General features: G+C 40.3%; 1 protein-coding gene across 5 annotated transcripts in view; it reads right to left on the bottom strand.

Moving 5' to 3' along the window:
* CHRM3 (cholinergic receptor muscarinic 3) overlaps nucleotides 1–26,552 on the bottom strand; it is a 549,914-nt gene extending 523,362 nt beyond the window's left edge. For 3 of the 5 annotated variants that reach the window (XM_060193346.1, XM_060193344.1, XM_060193345.1), the window contains exon 1: nucleotides 25,662–26,496. The gene's annotated coding sequence lies outside the window, so the exon portion shown is untranslated. Of the gene's footprint in view, nucleotides 1–25,661 lie in introns of all 5 variants that reach the window. The other 2 variants (XR_009550419.1, XR_009550420.1) reach the window with 1 other exon arrangement.
* Nucleotides 26,553–27,576: the final 1,024 nt, after the last annotated feature.

Below are 27,576 nucleotides of genomic sequence, written 5' to 3' on the forward strand. Positions count from 1 at the left end.
CCTAATCCCTTGTAGTAAAGCTCTCTGGTTTCTTTTCAGCAAATTATCTCCTCCTTGGATTATTACTACATTATTCTAATATTAACATGGTGATTTAAAACAACCAAAGTGAAAGATAGCAATCAAAGTAACAATTAAAGACAAACTGACATTTAGTTCCTAATTAAAAACTATGTAGTGGGGGCTGGTGGTGGCGCACCTTTTAAATGCACATGGTACTAAGTGCAGAACCCACACAAGGACCTGAGTTCGGGCCCCTAGCTTTCTACCTGCAGAAAGGAAGCTTCACAAATGGCGAAGCAGGTCTGCACGTGTCTGTCTCTCTCCTTCTCTACCTGCCCTCCCCCTCTCATTTTCCCTTTTATGCAATAAAATTGGGAAATCAATGGTCACCAGTAACAGTGGATTTGTAGTATTGGCATGGGGTCTCAGCAATAACGCTGGAGGGAAAAAAAAATCTATGTACACAACTACATGTGCCTATGTCAGTATCCTCTATACCCCAAAATCACACTAACTGTAAAGTAACTTTCAAATCCATTCGATCTTTAAGACTTTTCATATTTTTAAATTTTTATTTGTAAAATGGAAATACCAACAAGACAATAAGATAAGAGGGGTACAGTTCCACACAATTCCCACTACCAGAACTCTGTGTCCTATCCCCTCCCTATTCTTTCCTATTCTTTATCCCTCTGGGAGTATGGACCCAGGATCATTATAGGTTGCAGAAGCCTTTTCATTTTTAATCCCTCTCATTTAATTAAGTTACTTTAAAAATGAGTTTCCCATTTCAACACAGACACTCACTCGCTTTCCATGTCCCACAGTCTTGTTTAAAATAATACTGAAGTAGTTGAATGGAATGCAAAAATGAAGAACACTACTATAAGACATCACATATAATTTAAATTCAGATTATGCCTCAGTTCCCAAATTTATAGACAAGGAATTTTCTTGTTAGGGCCAGAGTAAGGAAAAATATGAACATTTGTAATCAAACAAGGATGCGCAGAGAGACTGAGAAGAATCATCTTTCCTTCCTTCAAGTTTTATCTGACCTGGGTTCAAGGGAAAGAAGACCACTGATGCAAATTCCAGTAGTCATGGATACACAGTCACTCTGTAAGGTTCTTGGGCTACCGTGATCTCATTCTCTATTCATATCATAACATAGAAACTGCCCTGTGAAGCAGATTTAATGATAATAATAACAGAAAACTAAATTAACAATAAAAGCAATGTGTGTCAGTAATTTTAAATTATTACTACTGAAGGGGTGTCTATCATCAATACAAGCTTCACTTAGAACTCACACTCATTTAGTCTTCCAGTTAAACAAAAGAGGCAAGTAATTATTCTATTCACTCAACAGACAGTGAAATTTAAGAACTCCAAAGAAAAGGGACAAGACGAGGAATAGAAGAAAGTAAAGTCCCAAAAGCATAGCTATTTGGCATGAGAACAGAAGACAGGATGGAAAGCAGAATTAGAATTCAGCAAGTGGTTCAATCAAAAGCAAAATTTATATTACCCAAATATGATAATAATGACAGTATTTAGTATGGATATAACCAAAAGTTGAATATGATTTCTCTTGGGAGTATAAGGGAGATTTATAACAGGGCCAAAGCCTTACTTTGTACAGTATGAAATAAATCTTGTAAGTCAAAAAACAAGACACCACAGTCTAAGAAAACTATTCAGAAATATAAAAGGAGATAATAATTAAAGAACAGCCTAAAAAGCTGAAAACGGGGGCCAGGAGGTGGCGCACCTGGTTGAGTCCACACATTACAGTGGGCAAGGACCTGGGTTCAAGCTCCTGGTCCCCACCTGAAGGGGGAAAGCTTCACGAATGGTGCAGCAGAGCTGCAGGTGTCTCTCTGTCTCTTCCCCTTTCCATTTCCCCTACCCTTCTCAATTTCTGGCTGTATCTATCCAATAAATAAATAAAGATTTAAAAAAAAAATTAAAAAGAGTTGAAAATAGGTGTCTCTCTGGGTTGCAAATTCTGGGAGGGACAAAGCACTGAGGTCTAAATATTTTATCACAGCTTTGTTAACTATCAATACATGGCTTTCTAAAAATATTATATTTATAATATAAAATAAAATACTTTAAGCTATTATAGATGCTTAAAAAACCCTTGGTGACAAAAGAATGCAACAAATATGTTAATCTTATTTAAAAACAAAACAGAATTTGTATCTTGGCAGTCTTTTATCTCCACTGTATTTCTGTGGCAAAAAAAAAAAAAAAAAGAGGCAGATTTTCCAGGCAGAACAAAACAAGTTTATGGACACCCACAGCAGTGAAGCTGAGAAAAGCAATGAGGAAGGGGAAACTAGATCAATCTGTGCTTGAAATTTCTGATTTTGCCTGAGGAAAATATACTGATCCTTTGGGCTGCTTGGGAACCAAGTATGGTGGGGCTACACTGTTAAGATTTTTAACAGAATTTTTTTTTTTAAGGATAGTAGGGGGATGAATTTAGGAATTACAAGAATTACAAGGTCAGAGGATTTCTCCTCTAAGACGCAGGAAGAGGGTAGAGAAGAAGAGAAGAGATGTTGCATGACTAGGTGAAGGAATTTTGTCAGTTATACAGAAATTCTAGGAAGAGGGAGGAGGATGAAGACTTAGGACACTATGAGGTCTGAGGGGAACACTGAAACTCCCCTGCCTGGAACTTGTACAACTTGTACGTGATTACAAAGTGAACTCTAGGGCCAGATGGTGGCGCACCAGAATGAGAGCACAAGTTACCAGGCACGCGGATCTGTGTTCAAACCTCTAGTCCCCACCTGCAGGGGAAATGTTTTGCTAGTGGTGAAATAGGATTGCAGGTGTCAGCCTGTCTCTCTCCCTCTCTGTTACCCCCTTCCCTCTTAAATTCTGGCTGTCTAACCAATAAATAAATAACGAAGAAAGTAAAAATGGATTCTTAGGGGGCAAAAACTGTCTTAGATATTGCAGTAGTATCTGCTTACAAATGGCTAGCCTTATAAAAATATATAGTAAATGCATGATACTGAAATTCCATACCTACAAAGGTGATTGGGAATTTCTGCTCAAGTTTAAAATGCTCATTAGAAGGATAATGATTATTGAAATCCAGTTGAGAAACAGTGGAACAGTGGAAAAATAATGACTGAGGAACTTCAGATTGTAAATTGGCTAATATTCAGAAGGTTCTTATAATTCTGGGAACATGAAAGCATTTTGTAGCTGAAAATGATTTTTAAGATTTGTATCAGATCTAATACTGTACACCAAATTGTTATTTAATTTTTTTGGAAAAGAACACTAAATACTCTCAAATAAAAACTGTGACATGCACTTTAATCTTTGATTTTGTTTTAATGAGATATTTTCTATTCTGTGCATCCCTAATTTCAGCCCCAAAATCTCATTATGGAGTCAAACTCATGACAATTCCAAATTCTATTTGTCCACTAACTTTCATATGATCCCAGTAAAGTATCTTCCTGGACTTTCCTTTTCCTGTAGGGTTATTGCTAGGGTTCAGTTCCTGCACTACGAATCCACTGCTCCACGAGGCCATTTTTCCTATTTTTGTTGCCCTCATTATTACTATTTTTATTGTTATCACTGTTGTTGTTGCTGGATAGGACAAGGAGAAATTAAGAGAGATGGGGAAGACGGGGGGGGGGAGAGAAAAACAAACACCTGCAGACCTGCTTTACTGCTTGTGAAGTGACTCCCCCCCTGCAGGTGGGGAACCGGGGGCTCAAAACTGGATCCCTATGCCTGTCCTTGCGCTTTGCACCATGTGCGCTTAAGCCACTGTGCGACAGCCCAACCCCCTCTTCCTTGACTTTCAAATAGCAGGTTTGAAGCCACACTTGTGTAACTCACATTTCTGTTTTTAATTCACAGCTAAGACTAAGAGTCGAAGGTTTTCACCAAAATCTGAGCTCTCATGTCAAGTCAGAAAAGTTCAAAAATTTGAATGTATGTGTATGCTTGAGTGCCCTTTCAATCTTCATTCCCACTGAAACACTTCTCTCCAGCCATCATCAGAACAAATTGTACAGATTTCCAGTTGTTAATTATCTCATGATAATGCCTCTGCCAATTCCTTCCAAAGAACTTTTCTTTTCCTTCTCCTTTTTTTTTTCTTTTTTTTAAGATGGAGATAGAGAGGAAGGGAGTAGTGAAAAAAGTCCACACCACCAAAGCTTCTTCCTTGAATGCAGTGCAGGCTGGGCTCAAACCTGGATTACATACCTGCCAATGCAGCACACTACCCATGTGAGCTATTTTGGCACAGCTCTCAAAACATTTTATTTATCCCAGCAACATACTCTGTGACTGACTTTTTCTGAGAGACAGAGAGAGATACCAGAGCACCACTGAGCTCTGCCACAAATAGTGTCAGGACTAAAGGGAATCTCACAGAAGCTAGCCATTGCTCACACAGCACCCTGAGCTCATTAAAATAGTGTAAAGCTACTTTTTGACAGCAAAGCTCCACTTAAGTATCCAGCCCCAGGAAAACAAGACCCTCCTGGTTTCTCCCTTCATCATCCTGTCTCCAGTGTGGAGCAACATCCTGGCAGTGACTGCTCAGTACATACCGGATCAAATAAAAACAAGAACTACATTATCTTCATGTGTAGTTAGCAATGCTTCAAGTCTGAGGTTTTACTGCAAAAAAAAAAAAAAAAACCTTAATAGGGTGTGATATTTCATTACTTTACCTTCTCTCTCTCTCTCTCTCTCTCTCTCTCACTCTGTGTGTGTGTGTTTTATGTTGGTTTACAAGGCTGTTTAAACTTCAGTATCACCTTATTGAAGGAATGTTGTTTTACAAAACTGTTGTCAGGATGATACATTTTCAGATTTCTCCAAGATGTGTGTCAGTACATCTCACCGTTCACCAAACCAAACTGCCATCTGCTTCCATCACAGGGACTGCAACTACACCTGCCTTGTCCTGGGCTGTCCTACCAGGTTCACCACCAAGGTTTCAATTTCTCTTTCCTACCGTCCACTGAACCCTCCTCCAGTCTGCTTCTTAAATAGAGTGGTAAGTGGTTTCTCTCTTATCTACCTCCTATGGGAAAATAACACAGCTGGAAACAAACTTTGTAATACACGTGTACAGTTGATTGAACATGTCATTTTATCTCATTGTTCTTCAAGTTTACAGGCCTATACTTTATTTCAAATATTAGTGATTTCAGTATGCATACATGGAGACATACACAGAGTTGAAAGGATGATATGCAGTAAGATTATCAGTTTTCCTCTCTGCACTAAAAAAAGCAATATTGATACTGAACATTTATTTAGTATTTGCATTTTTGAGAGCTTATTCTGGATCATGTTAAAAATAAAAAATTAGTAAGTAAAAAAAAGGTGTATGTCTTTGGTATCAGATAGCTCATGTTGTAGCAGATATAGGTGGACTACAAATGACAAAGGTCATGTACAATATGTCATGGGGTGACAAATACTATTAACGAAACAGGTGGGAGTCGGGCAGTAGCGCAGCGAGTTAGCACACATGGCACAAAGCACAAGGACCGGTGTAAGGATTCCGGTTCAAGCCCCAGGCTCCCCACCTGCAGAGGAGTCACTTCACAGGCAGTGAAGCAGGTCTGCAGGTGTCTCTCTTTCTCTCCCCCTCTGTCTTCCCCTCCCCTCTCCATTTCTCTCTGTCCTAACAACAATGACACCAATAACAACAGCAATAATAGCTACAACAATAAAACAACAAAGGCAACAACATGAAATAAGTAAATATTTTTAAATATTTTTTAAAAAACAAAAACAGGTAAAGGAGATGGTGAATGATGGAAAGGGGTTTCCACTACTTCAGATGAGGTGACCAGAAAAGGCTGATATATGTAGAAAGATCCAAAGCAAGTGAAGAAGAAAGACACAGATTTTCATTTAAAGAATGGAATGCTCCAAACAGAATAGCTTCTGGGGTAAGTTTTATCTGAATAGATTACAACATCAGTATCTATTTAAATCTTACTGTTTTTTTTTTAAAGTATCTGTCAAGTGAACTTCTTTAAATTGAGAAGGTCCTGGTATCTTTCCAAAAAGATTTGGCTTCTTCAACCTTTGGCTCCCAGGAACAGCTTGGCTCAGATAACTTTTTTTTTTTTTTTACAAGTTAACATACTTGTACATTGTAAACACAAATCACGGTCAAGACTTTGCAACAAATTTTTATAGCCCCCTCTGAAGTCTAGTTGCCTTAAAACAATCCTGTCCAAGCTGTTTGGGAAGTTGAAGAGTCTGTGGCTACTATTTTTTATAGCTTAGTCTGGTTTGGACTTGGAAAACAAATTCTGAAAGATTCGCTAAGATTCATGTTTAAGTTACCCATTTATTCATTTAATAAAAAGAGAATAAGTGGGCTCCTCTTTAGCAGGATTTAAAACAGATTTCAATTCTATTATTTTGATATTAATCTTGTTTATTTTTTTTATAAGTGACTTGCCTTTTATAACTCCTGTCACGGTTTTATTTCCTTTGATCCTTTGTAACCAAGGTATGATAAAATAAGACATTCAAGTTCAGAGTATCTATGGTCTTTGATCCTTCTCTCCCCACCAGAAAATGAAACACTGGAGTTTCACATATCTGGAAAAGTAGCACACTTTCTAGACCCACAAAATGTATCCAGCAGTATGACTCAGTTTCCAAAGTCGATTTTAACTTCTTCATATATTTGAGCCAAAGACTGGTCAAAGTACTTCACACAATCCTGGCTACTATCCTAACTCTAGCAATATATAGCCGTTTCAAAAAGGGTTTCGAAAGTGGGTTGTTCTACATTTAAAATGATGCAGAAGGTAGCCACATTGAGAACTTAAGTGTCAGGTGTAAAAGCATAACTGGATTTAAAGTCATGGAATCCATGGGATATAAAATCAATTCCTAGCACTCAAAGGAAACTACCATTTGTTTCATAGCAAGTGAGTGGCTCACTCAGAACCTCATTTTAACTTTTCAAAACCAGAAGCCCTCACTGGATGCAGAAATGTAGATAACTGCCATCTAGTGGCAAAAAATCATTATCAACAGTCTCATTTTTCTAGGGAGTAGTCAATATTTTTGTGAGAAAAAAAAAGTAATCTAAACATCATCTTTGAGAGGAAAGTAAAATCTAAGGTAAGTCACACATCCAGATGGCCATCCCACCTTCTTTAATCCTGACACCGTGTAGGGGCACAACTACTCAGAACCCTTTCAGGATATTCACAAAGATTTAAATTCATTAAGATGGCCACTTGCTTGATTATTCATCCTTTTATTTTTAGTACCTAGAGCAATGCCTTAAACAATTCAAGAACTCAATAAATTTAATTATTACATGAATGGCCTGAGGAAACTCTGGAAAGACACCAGTTTGTGAATATTTTTACTACAGGAATCGCTAAAATTCCAAGGAACCCAGTGATGGATAATTATGCTTTATTTTCTTAACATCATATTTTATGTTAAACTTATGAAAAAGCATTAACTGTATAAGCTTTTCAAATTTTAATCATTTACAGGAGACCTGTAGAATGCATTTTACCAGTAAGCAAACATGAATCTCTTTTGCACTTAAGGAAATTTTTTAATAACTGAAGTATTATGCTTATACACAGCCTATCTAGACTATTTTGTCTTTGTCTTCTTGACATCCTGTTGTTCATACTAATAATATAGACGACGAACTTGTTCAGAAAGGTAGCCTCTCATATTTGGGAGATTCACTCTGCCCTGATCCAGCTTTCTAGTCCTAGTCTGAACTCTGATACCATCTTCCCAAACAATCCTCTTAGTGCACCTGCATGTTAGCTGTCAGGCTCAGGCAAAAGCAAGTGAAGTCAAGAGCCCAGCCCCTTGGAATATGCCTAAAATAGATTTCCTAGCTTCTTCCAATGCGAAGACCCCAAAATATCTGCTCTACTCTTACCTTTATGGTCCTGATTATTAAATAGTTTGTTTTGCTTTACATCTTAATGCTTTTCGGCCACCAAGTTGCAGATGCTACCATGACACCAACCTGACTTCCCTTGGCAGATGACCTTACCAATGTGTCCTAGAGCTCTCCAGAGCCCTGCCCCACTCGGGAAAAACAGAAATGAACTGGAGGAATGGATTGATTTGTCAACACCCATGTCCAGTGGAGAAGCCTATTACAGAAGCCAGACCTTCCACCTTCTGCTCCCAATGAAGATCTCTGGCCCATACTCCCAGAGGGATAGAGAATAGAGAACCTTGGGGGTGGGGGATGCAACTCTGATGGTAGGAATTGAATTGAATGGAATTGTACCCCCTCTTATCCCACATTCTTGTCAATAATTATTAAATCACTAATAAAAATAAATAAAGGGGTTGAGTGGTGGCATATGTTACAATGCGCAAGGGCCCAGGTTCAAGCCCCCTGTCCCCACCTGCAAGGGCCCAGGTTCAAGCCCCCTGTCCCCACGTGAAATGCTTCACGAACAGTGAAGCAGGGCTGCAGGCAGACACCTGTCTCTTCCTCTCTATTTCCCTCTCCCTTCTCAATTGCTGGCTTTATCCATCCAATAGTAAATAAAGATCAATTAAAAAAATTAAATAGTCAACATAAATCCCTCTCTCTATTGTTACTGGTCATCTTTATCAGAAACAACACAATATACCCCCCTTTGTGTGCCCCCATAGGACCTTGCCCTCAATGTGGATGAACAACAGTAGAGAATATTCCATTCTCTGAAGGGAGGCTGGACAACATACTCTATGCTACACCTGGAGAAGATGGGTCAATATTGGGGCAGCTTGGAATGTTCCTACTCTTGAACACAGAATGTGAGCTCAGATCTATAGGAATGCAGAGATCACATAGGCTCCTAAGATGAATATGGGCCCCACATCAGATCAAATCAATAGGGTTTATAGTCAACAATAGTTATACACCTTTCCCATATTTGGGAGCTACTCTCTTCCCTGATCCAGCTTTCTAGCCCTTTTTCCAGCCATGACATCGTCTCCCCAGACAATAACTTGGATCCACCTGCAAATAAGATTTCAAGCTCAGGAAAAAAAAAAACAAAAAAACAATGGCATTCATTTCTGAGTTTCTTCTTCTGATTTATTGTTTTGGTAAAGAAGTCCCACTAATTTTTGTATATTTTGTAACCTGTCACTTTATTTTATTGGTTAATAACTTACAGGAGCTTCCTGCTTGATTTTTTGGATTTTCTATATACACTATCACATTGTCCATAGATAGTAACAGTTTGATTTTTCCTCTTCCAACCTATAACCCCCTTTAATTCTTTTCTCTTACCTAATTGCTATGGCTAGGACTCCCAACACCATGTTCCTGACCTAAGTATCAACCAAATGTGATACTTTTATTTATTTATTTATTTATTTTTATTGCCTCTAGGATTATTGCTGGAATAAGTGCCTGCACAACAAACCCAATGTTCCTGGCAGCTTTTTTTTTTTTCCTTTTTTTGTTTTTCTTTATTAAACAGGGCAGAGAGGAATTGAGGAAGGTGAGATAGAGAAGGAGAGAGACAGAGAGACATCTGCAGAACCTGCTTCACTACTCAAGAAGCTTCCACCCTGCAAGTGAGGTATAGGGGCTTGAACTTTGGTCCTTGCACACAGCAACCTGGTGTGCCACTGCCCAGCTTCTAGAATAGCTTTCTGACACTTATTTGCCCCTCTCCTTAATGTGGTACCGGGGATAAAATGCAAAACCTCACACAGGCAAGGCATATATATTACAACTGAACTACCTCCCCATGAGCTCTCTACCACTGTTCCTGAAACAACTCCAAGGAATAGGTCATGTTCACCCAGAAGAGGATGCATGCTATCATATATGAGGACTTTATTTTTATTTATTTATTCATTCCCCTTTGTTGTCCTTGTTGTTTTATTGTTGTTGTTGGATAGGACAAAGAAATGGAGAGAGGAGGGGAAGACAGAGAGGGGAGAGAAAGATAGACATCTGCAGACCTGCTTCACCGCCTGTGAAGCGACTCCCCTGCAGGTGGGGAGCCGGGGGCTCAAACCGGGATCCTTAAGACGGTCCTTGCGCTTTGCGCCACCTGCACTTTACCTGCTGTGCTACCTCCTGACTCCCAAAGAACTTTAATTCACTAGTGGGGTCCTTCACTAGGGAAGGAGCAGTGCGTTGGGCATGTCTCTTCTGTCATTCCCTCCACCCCCTCTCTCCCATCAACAATCACCACCAGCACAACAAAAAAGAAATGACCTCTAAAAATCGTGGAGTTACTGAGCCCCAGCAATAACCCTATTGGCACGAATCAAAAGAGAAACAACATCTTAAAAACCTGGATGGAAAGGTTTTTAATGGTTATAAGATGCACACTGGACAGCTGCTATAGTGCTATGGCACCTGAGGATCAAACCGTTAAGAGCTGCTTCAAATTACCAGCCGTTTTGGCAAATTGGAGACTTTTATCTGAAAGCACCATGCCTCACAAAATTTTGTAGTCAGCAGTGAAAGAATTGTATCTACTACAGAAAATTCACCAGGCAAGTGAAGCTATGTCTGAATTGGGGAGATTCTACTATACTTTCTGTGAAATACTCACCGAAGCCTGCTTAGTACTTACTGATATGAAACCTTTACCATTATCAAGATACAATAAGAACTGTAAAATCTCTGATTTGTTTTTTTGCCTCAGAAAGATGTATATAAAGAAATTTACTCAGCATTAAATGAGTGTGTATTATGTGCCAAGTGATGTTTTATGCCCTTGAGCTGTATTAATAAACCAGTCTTACTGTAGAGGCACACCCTGTAGTGTGCTTTATTTCTGTGGTGCTGGGTTCGAGCCTGGCACAAGTGAGAGCATCATGGTTGACACATAAACTCTATAAGTGGTGGAGCAGTGCTATGATGTCTCCTCTCTCTGTGCCTTGACCTTTGTTTCTAAAATAAAACAACAACAACAACAACAAACCACTGGCCCAGAGAGGCCATTCAACAGTGATATCATGCATGTTTGGGACCCTGTGTTCATTCCCTGGTGACATAGTTAAAATAAAGCATAGTGGAAATCTCCGTCCTGGGCCAAAATAGCTCAAGGTGGTGAAAAACAGGATGAGGCTCCAGCGATCCTCAGCCCAATCTGTGGTATCACCATATGCTGGGGCTGAGCTATGTTCTCTGTGTGTGTGTTTTGCTCATAAAAATAAAGAAATCGGGGCCAGGTGGTGCTGCACCTGGTTGAGTGCACATGTTACAATGCGCAAGGACTCAGGTTCAAGCCCCCAGCCCCTACCTGCAGGGGGAAAGTTTCACTGGTGGTGAAGCAGTGTTGCAGGTGTCTCTCTGTCTCTCACCTCTCTTATCTCCCCATTCCCTCTTGATTTCTGTCTGTCTCTATCCAGTAAATAAATAAAGATAATTTTAAAATAAATAAATATCCTTTTAGGGCTCTAAAGAGTCATTCAGTATAGTGATATTCAGATTTTATAATGTGTGATGTCCTGGGTACAGAAAAATAAACAATGGGGTAGGTCCTAATGAAAAGTACAAAATCTAAAGGAATAAAATCTACAAAATTTATCCTAGTACAAGCAATGCTGTAAATAACATGAGAACACAGGAACTCAAAAAATGGATTTTCTTGGGAGAAAGTAATCCTCTTAGTACTTAAGAGTACTACCACTGAAGACGTCCATTTCATGAATTGTATATGTCAAATCAGAGGGGGCCAGGAGGTGGCACAGCTGGTTAAGTGCACAGAGACCCTGGTTCAAGTCCCTGGTCTGCACCCACAGGGGAAAAAGCTTCACAGGTGGTGAAGGAGCGCTGCAGTTGTCTCTCTGTCTCTTTCCCTCTCTATCACCCCATCCCTCTCAATTTTTATCTGTCTCTATCCAACAATAAAATAAAAAATTTAAAAAAAAAACTAAAAATTAAATATCAAATCAGAATGCTAGAGGTAGAAAAACAGACGCCCATTCAAGGACTGGCCTGTACAATGATGTGGCTGCAGCACCACAGGCAGGAAAGAAAGGAAGAAGGAATTGGAAGTGACATGGAAAGGACTCTGTTCCCATTATAGAACAGGTACAACAAAGAGAGACTCTTGGCATATCTTAGAGAATGATGAAGCCATGCAAGTGGGCAGGGGGTGAGAGGGGTATATTTTCAAGGAAGGGACGGGGACTGACTGATGACACAATTCAGGATTTAAAGACTGAACAAGAAGAGGATAAAGAAGAAAGAAATAAATGAAGGAAGGAAGGAAGGAAGGAAGGAAGGAAGGAAGGAAGGAAGGAAGGAAGGAAGGAAGGAATCCAAAGCATTCAAAGTCTTGTTCTTCAGATGACTATGATGCATGAGGTTACTACAAAGAAAATAGGAGTAATGGTGTATTTTGGAGCAAGATAATGGATTCCAGTGTTCAAAATGAACATCAGAGGTGCCTGATTGATATTCTTTTGTGGAAATGTCTAACAGAGTGCTAGAAATGGATCTCTAGTACTTATAGGGAAAGGTGTTAGACTAAAGAACAGTGTCTACAGACACTTGAAACTTAAGTGCAGCTGAAATAACAGAGGGAAGGAGGTAGGGAGAGGGGGAAAGAGGCAGAGAGAGAGAGAAAGAAAGAGAGAGAGGAAGAGAGAGAGGAGTGAGAGAGAATGTATGTAGAAGTGAAAAGAAAAGCAAGATGATTCCTGGGAAAAGAGTGAGTGAAAGAAAAGAAAAAAAAACAGAAATTGAGTGAAAATAATATCCAGATGTCTTAATTTTGTGCATTTTAATGAGCTTTTCATTATCTTGGGGTCCTCAGTTTAACCTAATGCATGCAAATATATAGAATATATATATACATATATATATATATATATATGTAGGCATATTTATATAACTTCACTGACAAAGACAGAGGTCTTCTATAGCTTCAAAGCTTTAGCCCTTTGATGTTTGGCATTCTAAGTTTATTATTTTCTTTTACCTTCTTTTTTAAATTTTTTTAAAATTTTTACCACAGCACTTTATTTTGTTTATTGTGGTGTGGGAGATTGAACCTGTAACCCTGGAGCCTCAGGCATGAAAGTCTCTTTGCATATCCATTATGCTATTCCCCCCACACTTATTTTCTTTGTAATATGTAACATATTGTAGGGCTGGAAAGACAACATGACAGTTATACAAATGACTTTCATGTCTGAGGCTGTGAGCTCCAAGGTTCCATCCCAGCACCAACATAAAGCAAAACTGATGGGAGTTGGGTGGTAGCACAGCGGGTTAAGCGCAGGTGGCGCAAAGCGCAAGGACCAGTGTAAGGATCCTGGTTTGAGCACCCAGCTCCCCACCTGCAGGGGAGTCGCTTCACAGGCGGTGAAGCAGGTCTGCAGATGTCTTTCTCTCCCCCTCTGTCTTCTCCTCCTCTCTCCATGTCTCTCTGTCCTATCCAACAACGACAACAATAAAACAACAAGGACAACAAAAGGGAATAAATAAATAAATTTTTTTTTAAAAAAAAGCAGAACTGAGTAGTGCTCTGGTGAAAAGAAAATAGAACAGTAACCATTCTTCTAAGAACTCAGGTTTCTCATTTAGGAATTTTCTTTTTGACAATTACCTTGCACTACACCACCCTTGCCAACACTCATATAATTTAGACATATGACATTTTTCTCATATGAATTCACTGCTCATGTAGGTCACCTTTTTTCCACTGTTGTTGCTGTTATTGTTGTTGTTGCTGCTGCTGTTGCTGCTGCTGTTATTGTTGTTGTTGCTATTATTGTTGTTGGATAGGGCAGAGGGAAATTGAGAGAGAAGGGGAAGACGGGGGAGGGGGGAGACAGACACCTGCAGACCTGCTTCACTGCCATGCAGGTGGGGAGCCGGGGACTCAAACCGGGATCCTCGCACCAGTCCCTGTACTTTGGACTATGTGTGTTTAACCTGGTGCGCTACTGCCCCGCCCCCTACATCTTAATATTTTGTTAACCCATTTCTTTATTTTTCTAAATGTATATACATTTGTAGAACAAAAATTAATGAGTGTATTGGATAAGTTCACATTGTGAATTCAAATTAAGTTGTTTGTTCACAGATCTATTATGTGTAAGCTTAAATTTCAATTTAAAATTGAGCTGTGAGAATATGTCATCAAGCATGATCACTATAACTGGGCAAAATGATGAGTATCTAAAACCCTCTCTGTCTCTATCTGTACACCAGCCAACATCAGACTGAAGACACAAGACTGGATCTGGTGCAGTATTTGTGTCTGACACAAATCCCAATGTGTACAGGCCAACTCTAGGGGCATAGAAAGTGAAAAAGAAATAACATGCATAACTGATCAGAAATACAAAGCAAACACACTTCTATACTATGGAACCATTTTAAATGAATTCATTTTTATGCAGTAGAATCAGTCAATCTTTTGGAACAGATTGTCAATTTTAGACAAAGAGAGGTAGAACTACATATAACATCAGGTTGCAAAATTCTATCATAATTTTCGTTACAGCAAAAGGAGATGTTCAGATGTCTATCAACAATATCAGATGATTATGTAACACACTGTCAACCATAGTTATCGTTTGCGGCTTGGGGGTTACGATGGATTTTTTTCCTTTGACATAATATGTAATGTTTAAATTTTGTGAAATTTATGTAATGTTTAAATTTTGTGAAATTCATACCATTTTTGTCACAAGAAAAACAGCATAAACCCCACAGTTACGTATTCATATGTCAGTGTAGTATACTGGGGAAGACTGTCCCAGGAATGTCAGAGAAATCAAAGACATATGAAATGTAGCATTTTACTTGAAGGATTTCACACTCTGGTACTTTAAATAATGTATACACATATTCACACAAACAAGAATGAATGTGATCAGTCACAAAACTGTGAATCTGGTAAAGTACTAAAAGATAAATTCATAGTGAGAAGTGTCATTTCAAGAAGTCTTAACCAAACTGCTAAAATTTGGGTCCATGAGGATTTGTAATAAAGGGCATTCAAAGCAGCATAAGAACATGTAAAGATCATGAAAATGGCAGAGAGTAGAGAGAACAATAAGCATAGAGTGTAAAGGAAAGGTGACCTTGAGCCTTGAGATTGAAATTAAAATGTCAATTCAAGCTAGGGGAAAAAGTGGAACACGAGTTGAACTCTGATGTAAGGATTTAGTTGTTATGCAATGGGGAAATAGAACAGTGCTGAAGAGTTTTTGGGGGTTTTTTTGTTTGTTTGTTTCTTTGCTTTGTTTTTGGAAGACAGGGCAAAAAAATGATCTTCAACAAATCTCTATAAAATGGATTAGAAAGAAAGAGTGTTACAGCCAGTGAAATCACCTGAGAAGCTCAAAGAACATGAAAAGAAAGAAATAAAGGTATGACCTTGCTGAAAAAGCACATTCTGAGGAACAATCCAGATGTCCTGAATTAGAGTGTGACCTTTACTAAGATTATTATTGCTATTTGAGTATGCATTAACGGTGATGAAAAACAAAATGCATGGCTTAAGGTGCAAGGATTAGGAAAGAAGCCATGAGGTTTGAACTAGTACTTGGTTATCTCAATTTGGTATCTAAATGTGGTAAGCAGCGGACAAAAAATAATGAAGATCGCCCAGAAATGTTGAGCTGGGGGATGGTAATGTTATTCGTAAAAATAAGAAACCAGTGATGGTGGTGAATCTCTTGGAGGTCTAGACCTATCATATCTATATGTGAATCCCAGGATTCCCTGACTAGGGGTGCAGATGATGGGGTGGCCTGGTAGTGATCAAAAAGGCCATCATTAGAATGTGCCAGTCTCTTGCCCTTATCCAGCTTTTGTAGTCCTTACTTTATCTGACAGGGTTAGAGTTAGTTAGTCAAGGGACAGGAAATAAATAAGGATGTTATCGAGGTTTGATGAAGTACTTTATGTTGTCTTTTTAGGTCTATTTGCTTGCTGCACTTATTGAGTAACTGTAGAGTACTGCACACTTTTACTTTAAGGTATATATATTTCCCCTAACTTACGCATACATGGGTACGTGTGCTCTATCTCATGTTCCCTAGTTTATATCTAGGTTCTATAACTCTGCCAGCAGCAGGAATGCTACCTAAAATGGAACTTAAAGAGTCCAGAAAAGGTCTCATCTGAGTATCAGAGCTGGAGGATTGACATCCTAGGCCTGATGTCTCCGGACATAGTCGGAAGTGAAACGTGTCGAGGTGGCACTGGTTGCATTGATTTGGTTGAGATCAGCAGATGCAGTGTCAAATGGTATGGATCAGAAGAAGCAGGAAGGGAAAACAAGCAAAGCTCCGGAGGTTCCATATAAGACCTTACCATGATATATGCCATTTAATGCTATTTACAAATAACTCTATCTTACATACTGACAAGACTGTTTCCAATATGAAGACCTCAAATCTCACCTGTTCTATTCTTACCCTTAGGGTCCTGATTACTAAACATTTTGTTCTGCTTTTATATCTTACTGTGTTTTAGTCACCTTGTTGCAGATGATAGCATAATATCAACCTGACTTCCCTTGGCACACAAGCTCATCAATTAATCCTAAAATCCCACCTCCCCAGAGCTCTGCCCCACTAGGGAAAGACAGGAACAGGTTTGGGGTATGGTCCACCTGTCAATGCCCAGGTTCAGTGGAGATGCGATTACAGAAACCAAACCTCCCCACTTCTGCACCCCATAAAGATCTTTGGTCCATACTCCTATAAAGATAAAGAATAAGGAGGATGGGGAGGATGAGATGTTGTACTCCGGTGGTGGGAATTCTATAGAATTGTACCCCTCTTAGCTCACATTCTTGTTCATCATTATTGAATCACCAATGGCAAACGCTAGCAGAAGAAGAATCACCAATAAAAAAAAAGTGAAGAAAAAAGTCTTGAAACCTAGAAAAATCAGGTAATTGTGATTATGCTATGAATCTTCCACTTCTGGTCAACAGTTTCAGCTTAATAAATAAGGTTTGTCCATGGGGGGGGGGGGAGGGAGAAAGAAAGAAAGAAAGAAAGAAAGAAAGAAAGAAAGAAAGAAAGAAAGAAAGACGGAAAGGGGAAACCCCAGCAGAAGAGGTTGAGAAAGAAGCAAATAAAAGCTGTACTCACCAGCATGCTTAGGAAAATGCTCCTTCCAGAAGTTGAACTGGATTTGAGAAGATGAATTCTGTAGGATCCACAGTAAAGGGTTTTAAAAAAACGAAGGTAAGTGAATTTACAAAAGAAGAAATGAGGAGAAAGGTATGGAGTCAACGGAAGAGAAAGAAAATACTGGCTAGTCTCACACAGGAGACTTAGGGATTGGGAAGCTGGAGGAGAAAGAGGAGCCACAGAAGAGAGGAGTTAAAGGAAAAGAATGCTGCTTTGGAAGTTAGGGAAGTTAAAGTTGATGCTAAGGGGATTCCCAAGGAAGCATCATTTGTCTTATGATGAAGAACTTACAGGTCACTTTTGGCAGTGATTTCTATGAGTCTGGTAAAGATGAAAATCAGATGGGCTGGGTGGGTTAGAGTCAGAGAGCATTGAAATGAGGCTGCTAGTCACTGGTTGTAAATGAAAAGATTAAGAACAAATACGGGCACAAAAGACCAGGTTGAATTAACTTGACTAGAGCCAGTCACATGTCAAGGAATACAGGCAGTCAGAATTTGAAAGAGAGAGAGAGAGAGAGAGAGAGAGAGAGAGAAAAAGGAGGTCTCCTAGAGTCTCTGGAGGGCATGTGGGCCTGCTAACACCTTTATTTCAGACTTCCAGTCTCCAGAATAATATGAGGTAACATTTCTGTGGTTATAAATCCTAGGGGATTCACATCACTTTCTAATATCAACTTCTCCTGTAAAATTCCTGTGTTGCTCAAACCTCATGCTAATCATATGGAAGGCAGAGTCCCACTCCTGTAGCCAAAGAAGATTCTCTAGAGTATCTGGTATAATAGATAAAATTGTGTAGGTTGAAGGCTAGAGGTAGGACTCACTAAATTCAAGCAACTATTTATTAAAATACACCTATTATATACTCTTATCATGATGTAAACTTCATTGGGGAGAATAAAAATAAACACTAGCTGGGTTGTCCTTGACTATAGAATGCAATGTTGAAGATATTAAGTACAACCAAATTCAGAAGAGGGATCTCCTAGGCATAAATGCTCAGCCTGTCTTAAGTTTCTTACAATCAAATAAATTATGGGATTTAAAACAACACTGGAAAAGGAGGGTGATGACTGAACTCAAGGAAAGTTAAAAAAAAAAAAAAGTCTAGCTGATTCTTGGGTGGTAAGAAAATTTGGGAACAAGATAGTAAGAAAAGACAGCTTCACAAAGAGGAACAGCAAGGCAATTCTGGTTCCTGTATATTCAACCAGGTAAGCAACCACCGGCCCCCAGAAGGATACATTCTTATATGAGAATTTCACCAGATGAGAGACGCTGTACCTGAAAGCTATTTTTCACGTTATTTTGGTTTACTTTTGTGTGTTTGTTTTGAAAAGTCAAGGCCTAATGAATAATTTCACTGTTCTTGGGCCAATTTTTAAAAATATTTTTATTGGATATAGACAGACAGAAATCAAGAGGAGAGATACATGAAAAGAAAAGGGACAAGGATTGCTATGTGGAAAACTGAGAAATGTTATGCATGTACAAACTATTGTATTCACTGTCAAATGTAAAACATTAATCCCCCAATAAAGGAAAAATAAAATAAACACAATGACAAAAAAAGAAAAAAAGACAGAAAAGGGACACGGAGTTGGCACACCTGGTTGAGCACACATGCTACCAGCTGCAAGGACCTATGTTCAAACCTCCAGTCACAACCTGCAGGGGAAAAACTTCACAAGTAGTGAAGCTGTGCTGCAGGTCCATCTCCCTCTCCTCTCTCCTCTCCTCTCCTCTCCTCTCCTCTCCTCTCCTCTCCTCTCCTCTCCTCTCCTCTCCTCTCCTCTCCTCTCCTTTCTCTCTCTCTCTCTCTCTCTCTCTCTCTCTCTCTCTCCTTCTAATCCTTCATCTCAAATTCTACCCAATAAATAATTAATAGCAAAATATAAAATTCTGTATCAAAGAGAGAGAGATGGGGAGAAAGAGAAACACCTGCAGCACTGTTCCACTGCTTTTGCTTTGTCAATTGTGCTTGTTTGGCTTCTGGTGGTGCTGAGGATTGCACCTGGGACTTTTGAAGCCTTAGGCCTAAAAGTCATTTGCATAACCATTATGCTATCTCTCCAGGCTTCAACAGTATTTGAAACTTATGTGGATTCTAGATACCTGAAAAATGCTAGTAGGTTGAAAGTAAACAGTGGTGAGAAATCACTATTCAACTTCAAATGACAGTAAGCAAGAGTGGTTCTAAGGCAGTCACTAGGTTTTTCTCTAGTCTGGGCCCTGTGGTTAATTCTAGTAAAAAAGGAATCTGCTTCAAAGTGCTAAGTTAAAAAAAAATGTAGACAAAAATTATCAACATATCCCTTTCTAACAACTTACTGAGAGGGTGATTGTGTATGAATTTATTCTATAGTCATAGCTATCTGTAATAAATTAGGTTTCAATAGAAGAACATTACAGTACCTCACAACCATGAATTGTCCCCTTGCAGAAGACAGCTAATAGAACCATCCTTTCTGAAATAGCTTGATATTTTACTTTGACTATAACTCACCTGAATTTTAGCTGAACAGAAATAGCTAGAGGGTCTCCTGACTGACTGAGGATGCCCAAACCAGCACCACTTTCTGCACTAGAGGTGACTGAAGGTAGAATAACTCCTGGCTCAGCTGGTATACCAGATTTCAAGGAAACACAGGGGACAGGAAGTAGGGTGGGGCTTGGTTAGAACAAATGGACTAATAAGGTATTAATTCTGTAGTGGATAGTTAGCAACTCCAATTACAGTGACCAGGAGCAGTGTGAAGAATTGAGTTTTGATCCAGCTAATAATGACAGACAAGGAGAATTTATCTGTTGTGTGGAACTTGGCAGGATAAAGCTCTATGCAGAAAGGATACACTGTCAGGAGCTTGGCTATGCATAGGATTCAGGGTCTTAGCAACTTTAGGGGTATAGCAGAGACTGGAAAAAAGAAACTATTTGAGTCTTACCCCAGGAGAGAAAATTCTTGGCAAGAGAACGGCCATCATAGCTAAAGTATTTCTTTTTTGTTGTTGTTAATTAATTTTTATTATCTTTATTTATTAGATAGAGAGAGTCAGATATCAAGAAGGAAGTTGGAGAAAGGAAGAGAAATACCTGCAGACCTGCTTTACCATAGCTTTCCCCCTACAGGTGGGGACTGGAGGCTTGAACCCAGGTCCTTGTGCATTGGAACATGTACAGTCAACCAGATTTGCCACCACTAGGCCCCCATAGCTGAAGTATTTCTAGAAAAAAAAATCATAATATAGTGCAGAAAAGGTTAATTGAAAACATGATAGAAATCTGATGCTATATGATGGCAAATATAATGAACTTAAGAACACTAGGGTAGTTGAGCATGAACATTACTAGAGGTCAAGTTAGGACAAGTAAATAATTTCAGAATCTCTTCTTCCCTGTTTGCACTGTTTGAGCAACCTAGAAGTCTACCCCCCCCCCCACGGTCTTTTGCAAGGCAAAGTGGGCAAGCAAAGCCCACAATGCATCTGTCAATGACTGCTGTCTATCCACATCCAATCATCATTTTCCACTATCATTTCTCTTCAAAGTATTCATCTAACTGGTGGGCTGGCATACAACCGGTGAGAAGATGATAGTAACTCAAATATTTTGTTGGCCAGTGGATCCTAGGTCTATATTAATGTGGCAAGATGCAGCTGCAGCTACAGCAGAGGAAGCATCAGAAAGTGTGTATGGCCAAGGGTACTTGGCTCCCAGGAGTATATGAACAGGAAGTTCCAACTGGTGAGAGAACAAAATTGCCAACGGGAGGGCTTTTATGAATTTTAGCTGAATGAAAAGGAATACAAAGCAGCCAACTACTGAGTCAAAGGAACTAGGATTACAGATTAGCTTTCTGTGCTCCACATTAAGGAATGTCAAAGTGTGTATAGGTTCAAATTGTGCACAACATTTTATTTTAATTCAGACATTTTCCAAGAGAAGAAAAAAGTACCACGCTTACTGACCTGGAAAGCACTTTGCAACATGGGAAGGGCAATCATCATCCTCTCCATTTGTACAATGGAAAAGCAGTGTTCTAGAGAGGGAACACAATTTCCATACAATGCCCACTGAGTTTTACTATTTTCAATAGCTTCACTGCACCAAGAATGTCTTTGTTTGAAGACAATGCTAATGCAGGTTTATATTGGCCAGGATATGTATGTAGCCTTTAGGGACTGAAAAGTCTAACAGAGTTTTCAGATGTTAGGTCTACAATTGAAAGGGGGTATCATTTGTACCTATACAAACTTTTTTTTTTTTTTTTGTGAAATGACGGTAGAAGAAATGCAGTGACAACCCCACTTAAGGGTCAAAGAATCACTGTGATTTTAACCTGAACAAAGACCATGTCCTTCATCTTAATAAAACTACAGGCATGCCAAATTAACTTCCAATTTCACTTAAAGGTCATGTGTCTTGTCACATAAATTAGATGATCTCTTCACATTTGCCTGACAAAATAAAAACTTTCTACTGAGGTTGAAATTTGATTCTAAAACGTTGTGAATTCATAACTAGGATAGGGATTCCACTTAACTAATGAGGGTGATAGGAGTTCTGAGGTCCCAGGTTCAATCCCCAACACCACAAAAAGCCAGAGCTGATGAGTGCTCTAGTGCCTCTCCCCCCCATCCCCCTCATCACTCATTAAAATTATTTTAAAAAGAGATTGGTGGGCGACTATTTTTATAGAACTCTTCATTGTCATCATATCCAGGAAAACACTGCATTCAAGGACCGCACATAAAGAACATTATATATTGGTTAATACCTCTGGTGGAGAGATTTGATTATTATTTTTAAAAATTTTTTAAATTTCTTTATTCAACAGTAAAATACAATAGTCTGTACATACGTAACATTTCTCAGTTTTCCATATAACAATACAACCCCCACTAGGAGGCTCCACCGTCATGTTCCAGGACTTTGTTTTGGGGGAACAGGAGAGGTCAGCATTTGTTCCCCCAACATCAAAAAGTTCATCACGCATTAATCTCAACAAAGAATTGAGGAGAACGCATGATTAATCAGGCACTTTAAACTTTATTCAGGAAAATTGAGAACATTTACATGTTATGATGAGAGAGAGAGAGAGAGAGAGAGAGACACAGAGACCAAGTTAACACACTATGGTCCTGCCAGAGAGGGAGTGAAAGCTCAAAGGTCTAGCTTTTTAAAACCCAAGCCCTGCCTCCAGCTTTCTAAGCCACACCTATTACCACTCCCATTTTCTGAGTGGCACCCTCCAAGTACTTGTCCCTCAACAACCTGAATCCCTCCTCCCATATTTGATTATTTTTATAGGAGTTATACATACCATTTCATATTTGTCGGTAAGAACAAAAAAAAGATATTCTAAATTCACAAATACCATGTATAAAATTCAACATTTCCAGTTAAATCACCATTGCTTCCAAACCACAATGTGAGGATAAATCTATTAGTCATAATAGATTATGACACAAAATTAGGCTCCACAAGTGAAGGACAGATGCATCACTCTGCATACTGATCAGAGATTCTATCTTCATGTGATTCACAGTTCATTCAGCTCCTATCCGAAGTGCCACTACATCACAGCTGTTCTCAATATAAACTTCCCCGCATGGTAAACAAAAACCAGTGTCTTCAGTTACACTGACATCTTCCAGGCCATTTAGGAGTAAGCAGCTAATTCAGCCAATGTTAACACCATCATTAGGCAAGAAAGTATGTTGGCTCAGGGAATGATAGAAGATTGGATACTTTAAGGAAAGTTATGGGGAGAATATTACTAATATGCAAACACACGGGACAGCTTTGTTTTTTCATTATGTTATCCAATGTTCTGCCCATTTCATTTACTGACTATCTCTAAGAAATTCCAGTTCTGTAAATCTGCCATTTTCTCCTAGAATTATTCCCAACAGGTTGTCACAATTAAGTCAATATCATTACCAAAAGTTTGTATTTTTACATGCCATACTTAAAACCTAAAAGAAAAATATTTCTGAGATATTAAGTGATTTTTCTGTATAAAGCAAGTGAAGAGATGTGCCCTAAAGAAACTGAAGTATAACCTAGTGTTCAGAAATATGTGACACTTTTGAAGTGATACTTTCCCTTTTTTCCAGAGAAAAACAAGGTATAGCATATTTCCATATTTCTCAAAACTTTAAAGAAATAAATAACACTAACTGTAGATTTACCATAAAAGTAGCCTTAGTATAAGAGCCTCACTCTTTCTCCAAATCTTGACAAATTGCATAAACAGGCTTCTCCTTTCCCCACTTCACTCTTGCAAAAGCTTTCTAGAAAGATATGCATTGTCAAAGATTTTATCAGAATAAACTTTCTACCTCATTCTGTCCTTTAGATGCCAAATCCACTCAATAAATGTTTATACTGCTAACCCAAATAGTCTTTGAACACTTCCATGTTTTTATTGAATAATAGTTTACAACAGTATACATTTTAGTGTACAATTCACTTCTCTTCAAACTGCCAACACTTCTATGTCCCTGTTGAGTCTGACAGACTTGTAGGAAAGAGTATAAATCAGGCCTGCAATGTAGTTGTTTTTAAAATCATTCATTTAATGTAGTCTCGGATTTCCATATGGAAATCAATTTCAAAAAAATTCACAAGCTCTCTAATTTAAAAATCATAATTAGCTAATTATGATCAAGCTAGTCAGTAAAAATCAAGTAAATAAAAACCAAAGATAGGTGATTCGGAGGCTGAATCACCTTTCTCTGGCATGTTGAACCCATACTGGAGAAGCAGGCATGTTCTATGTACACTTGGCAATAACAGCTCCTCTAACAAGAGGGAGCACCCAACGCCATATCTATGCTACCACATTTGGACTTGAAAGACCTCAGTGTTTCTGTTTTATTTTGTTGTTAACATGCTACACCCACAACCCTGCCTATCTGCAGGCATTTATTCTATGTGCCTCCCCACAGTATATTCTTGAATGCAGAGTCATTCGCCTAAGTAAATAGAGAGGCACTGTTTCAAACACAGGAAATAGTGATGAATGACTCCTGCAATATAATGATCTCAGGATATAACATTATTTGGCACTACATAATCAACACATGCACTTTTTAAACATTTTATAAATCACAAAGCAGCCCTGGGGACTCTAAATGGGGGGGGGTAGGGGTATTATGTTAGCTGTCATTTTGAAACCCAGATGCCAAGAGAGAAAAGTCTGTGTGAAGTGCACAATGGGAAAAAAATTTTTAAAGTGTCCCTAACAACATAAACGCTTCAATAAATAAGGTTTGCCTCCTAAAGAGTCATCCTTTTTCGCACTGCAAACACAGACAGCGGAAGGGAAACATATCCTTACAGTCATTGGACAAGTTCAAATAACACTTGCAGACCAATGAATGTTTGCATTCTTGAAATCTGTCCATATGGATGTAGCTCCCCAAACTCTGCTTTCCCCACCACTTGCAACCTGCGTGCTAGGAAGAAGGGAACACACGCGCTCTGGCACTAGCACGCACAACCGGATCGCAATACCAACACGCATGGAGCAATGTGGACAAGTGAATTCTGCTGCTCAAGTCACCGCCCCCCTGCCCCAACACACACACACAAACACACACACACACACACACACACACACACACACACACACACACACACCATTGAAAAGCCACACGCACAAAGCAAAGTGGACAAGTGATTTCTGCTGCTAAAGTGGACAAGTGAATCCTGCTGCTCAAGTCACCCCCTCGCCCCAACACACACACACACACACACACACACACACACACACACACACACACACACACACACCACTGAAAAGCACGCAGAAACTGGCCCAGCTGGAAGGAGCTGGGGTGGGGAACGGTTCCGGGGAGGAGATCCGGTGCAGTTCACCACGCTGCTCTGGGGTCAGTTTGTGCCTGCACCCAGGTATTACCAAGGGTCAAATTCGTCTCCTCACTTCACCTCAACCCCAATGCATTTCTGAATAAGGAGCCCTACTGAGAGGTTTGCGAATGTCAGATTTAACCTTAAAATAAATGAACTGATTAATTAAATAAGTAAATTAGAACATCACATGGGGGGTGGTAACTCAGGCACGCGCAAACACATACACGACAGTGCGCACCACACACCTCTAGCCCGCACACTGGGCTTTAGAGAAAGGATCCAAGCGAAAGAGAGCGGGGTGGGGCGCCCCAATTCCTCTCCTGGCCACCGCTCCATTATTCCCGTCGCTTTCCCAGCACTTGGTGCCACCCTGGCGGTTCCCACTCTCAGCTCTGACTCCAAAGCTTAGCGCGTTAGCCTGGGTGAAATCCCTCCCGACCCCCCCAAATCCTCAAGCGTGGCTTTCTCGTCCCTCCCCATGACCTCCATAAACTCCCCACAAGCAAAGAAGGTCCCTACCCTACCTGCGCTGAAAACTTTTTCCTCCTGTGGCAATGTGAGAAGGGGGAGAAAGCAGGTCGGCCGCTCCCGCAGCCCGCTCCGCCCCGGCGGCGCCCACCTCACCTGGCTGCTGCGCTCCAGGTGTCCGTCCCGCGCCGGTCGGTCGTGCGCGCCTCCCGGGTGCGCGGGGGACGCCGGGTTCCCCTCTCCGCCTGCTCCGCGCTTAGCTGGGGCAAGAGTCCTAGGACGGCGTGGCCAAGGCTGGAGCCGCCCTTGGGTTCATCGCTCCTCTTTCCAGAAGCGCTACGGCCGCCCAGACGAAAGCTCTGAGGAGCCGAGCGCCGCGTGGATCCAGATGCGCCGAACTGCCCCGCGCTGTGCGCTCCGGGGTTCGAGGGCGCTCCGCCCGCGGGCAGCTGCGACCGCGCGTCACATGCCGCCTCCGGGCAGCGGCCGCGGCACCTGCCCAAGCGGCGGCGCTCGGGCTCCGCACAGCCGCCCCCGCGCCTCAGGCTCCCTGGCGCGCCGGCCTCTCGGTTCACGTCCTTTTTTTTTTTTCTTTTTCTTTTCTTTTCTTTTTTTTTCCCCCCTCAACCTCCGCTGTCACTTTTCCTTTTTTTCTTTTTCTTCTGTCTCCTTTACTCTGGGTTCTCTTTTGTCCAAAGCAGAAGCAAGCCGCTGCTCCAAGTGGAAAGAAGGGTCTTTCCCTCCCCACGAAGTCTCCCTCTGCCTGGTGGTGGCGGTCGCGGCCACCACTGGCCGCTCCCTCCGCCCCGGGCCGCGCGCGCTGGTGTAATGCACTAGCCGCCTGCTGGAAACCCGAGCGGCCGGCTTCTGAGCATGCCCAGTGGCCCTCCCGGTGCAGTGCTCCACCACCGCGTGCGGGCTCTGCCTGGCTCTCTAAGCCCTCAGGGGGCTAGGGAACTGAGCTGTGGGAGAAACTAGCACCCCGCTACCCCAACCCCAACCCCAACCCCCACCCCAGAGGGGCGTCTCGGAAGGCAGAAGGCTCACTACCCCAGTCTGCTCACAGACATTTCCCCAATTGTATCCCAGGTGCCTCCTAGACAGGTTTTGTTGATTAGTTCTATTTGGTTAGCTTCAGAATCTATTTGCATGCAATCCAAGGAAGTGCATTCGTGGGCACTACTTAGTAAATGAAAGACTCGCAGCTCACTAACATGCACGGGGTTCGTTAGTATTTTGTTCCCTAGAAAGAAGTCTAATGTGTTTAATTTTTAACATTTAGTGAGGCTTTTCACGCAGAGTTGTTAATGCATAGTCTTGGCTTTTTCTCCTTTGAGCAGTTTTAAGGGTAAACGAGGCAAGCTGACATGAAATAGACAACCTACCCCACCCTACTACTCCCCACCCCTACACACCTCCCAAAGGTTTCTCTTGTTTGAATCTGATATTATTATTATTATTATTGAATAATAATAAATAAGACCTTGGTAATCAGGTTTTTTAATTTAATATATAACTCAAGAGGAATGAAATGTAAAAAAAAAAAAAGGAAGGGGAGTATACATTTCTAACTTTCCTATAATACTTTCAGCTAGCTAAATAAGGAAAATGTGGAAAGATCCCAAAGTTGCAGATGCCAGTGAGGCTGCCTCAGCACTCAGATGCTTTTTTAAAGATCATATAAGGAGAATCTCATAAAGGATAAGGATATTAAACAGTAACTCTGGGAAAAAGCAAAACAAGAAGTTAGAACACGCTATTAAATGAAACTTTTTTTTAACAATATTAGAAGAAACTGGTTTTTTATTTCATTTGAAACAAAGGGAAAGACAAAAAAAGGAAGAACTCTTCTTTGAATAAAGTACTATCTTTAAATGCTCAAAAACTAACTCACTTGGACTGTGTGCTACTTTGCCAGGTGTGTGACCCAAGTTGACATTTCAGTGCTGTAACCCTTTTCTTCCTCTTACTCTCTGTCAGTAAGAGGGGAATGGAGAGTGGAGTGGGATTATAGGAGGGGGAAGAGAGGAAAATTCCCTTCTGAGTCAATATTCTCTCCTAAGTAGGAGGA

This window comes from Erinaceus europaeus, chromosome 6, assembly GCF_950295315.1.
Source record: "Erinaceus europaeus chromosome 6, mEriEur2.1, whole genome shotgun sequence".
NCBI lineage: Eukaryota > Metazoa > Chordata > Mammalia > Eulipotyphla > Erinaceidae > Erinaceus > Erinaceus europaeus.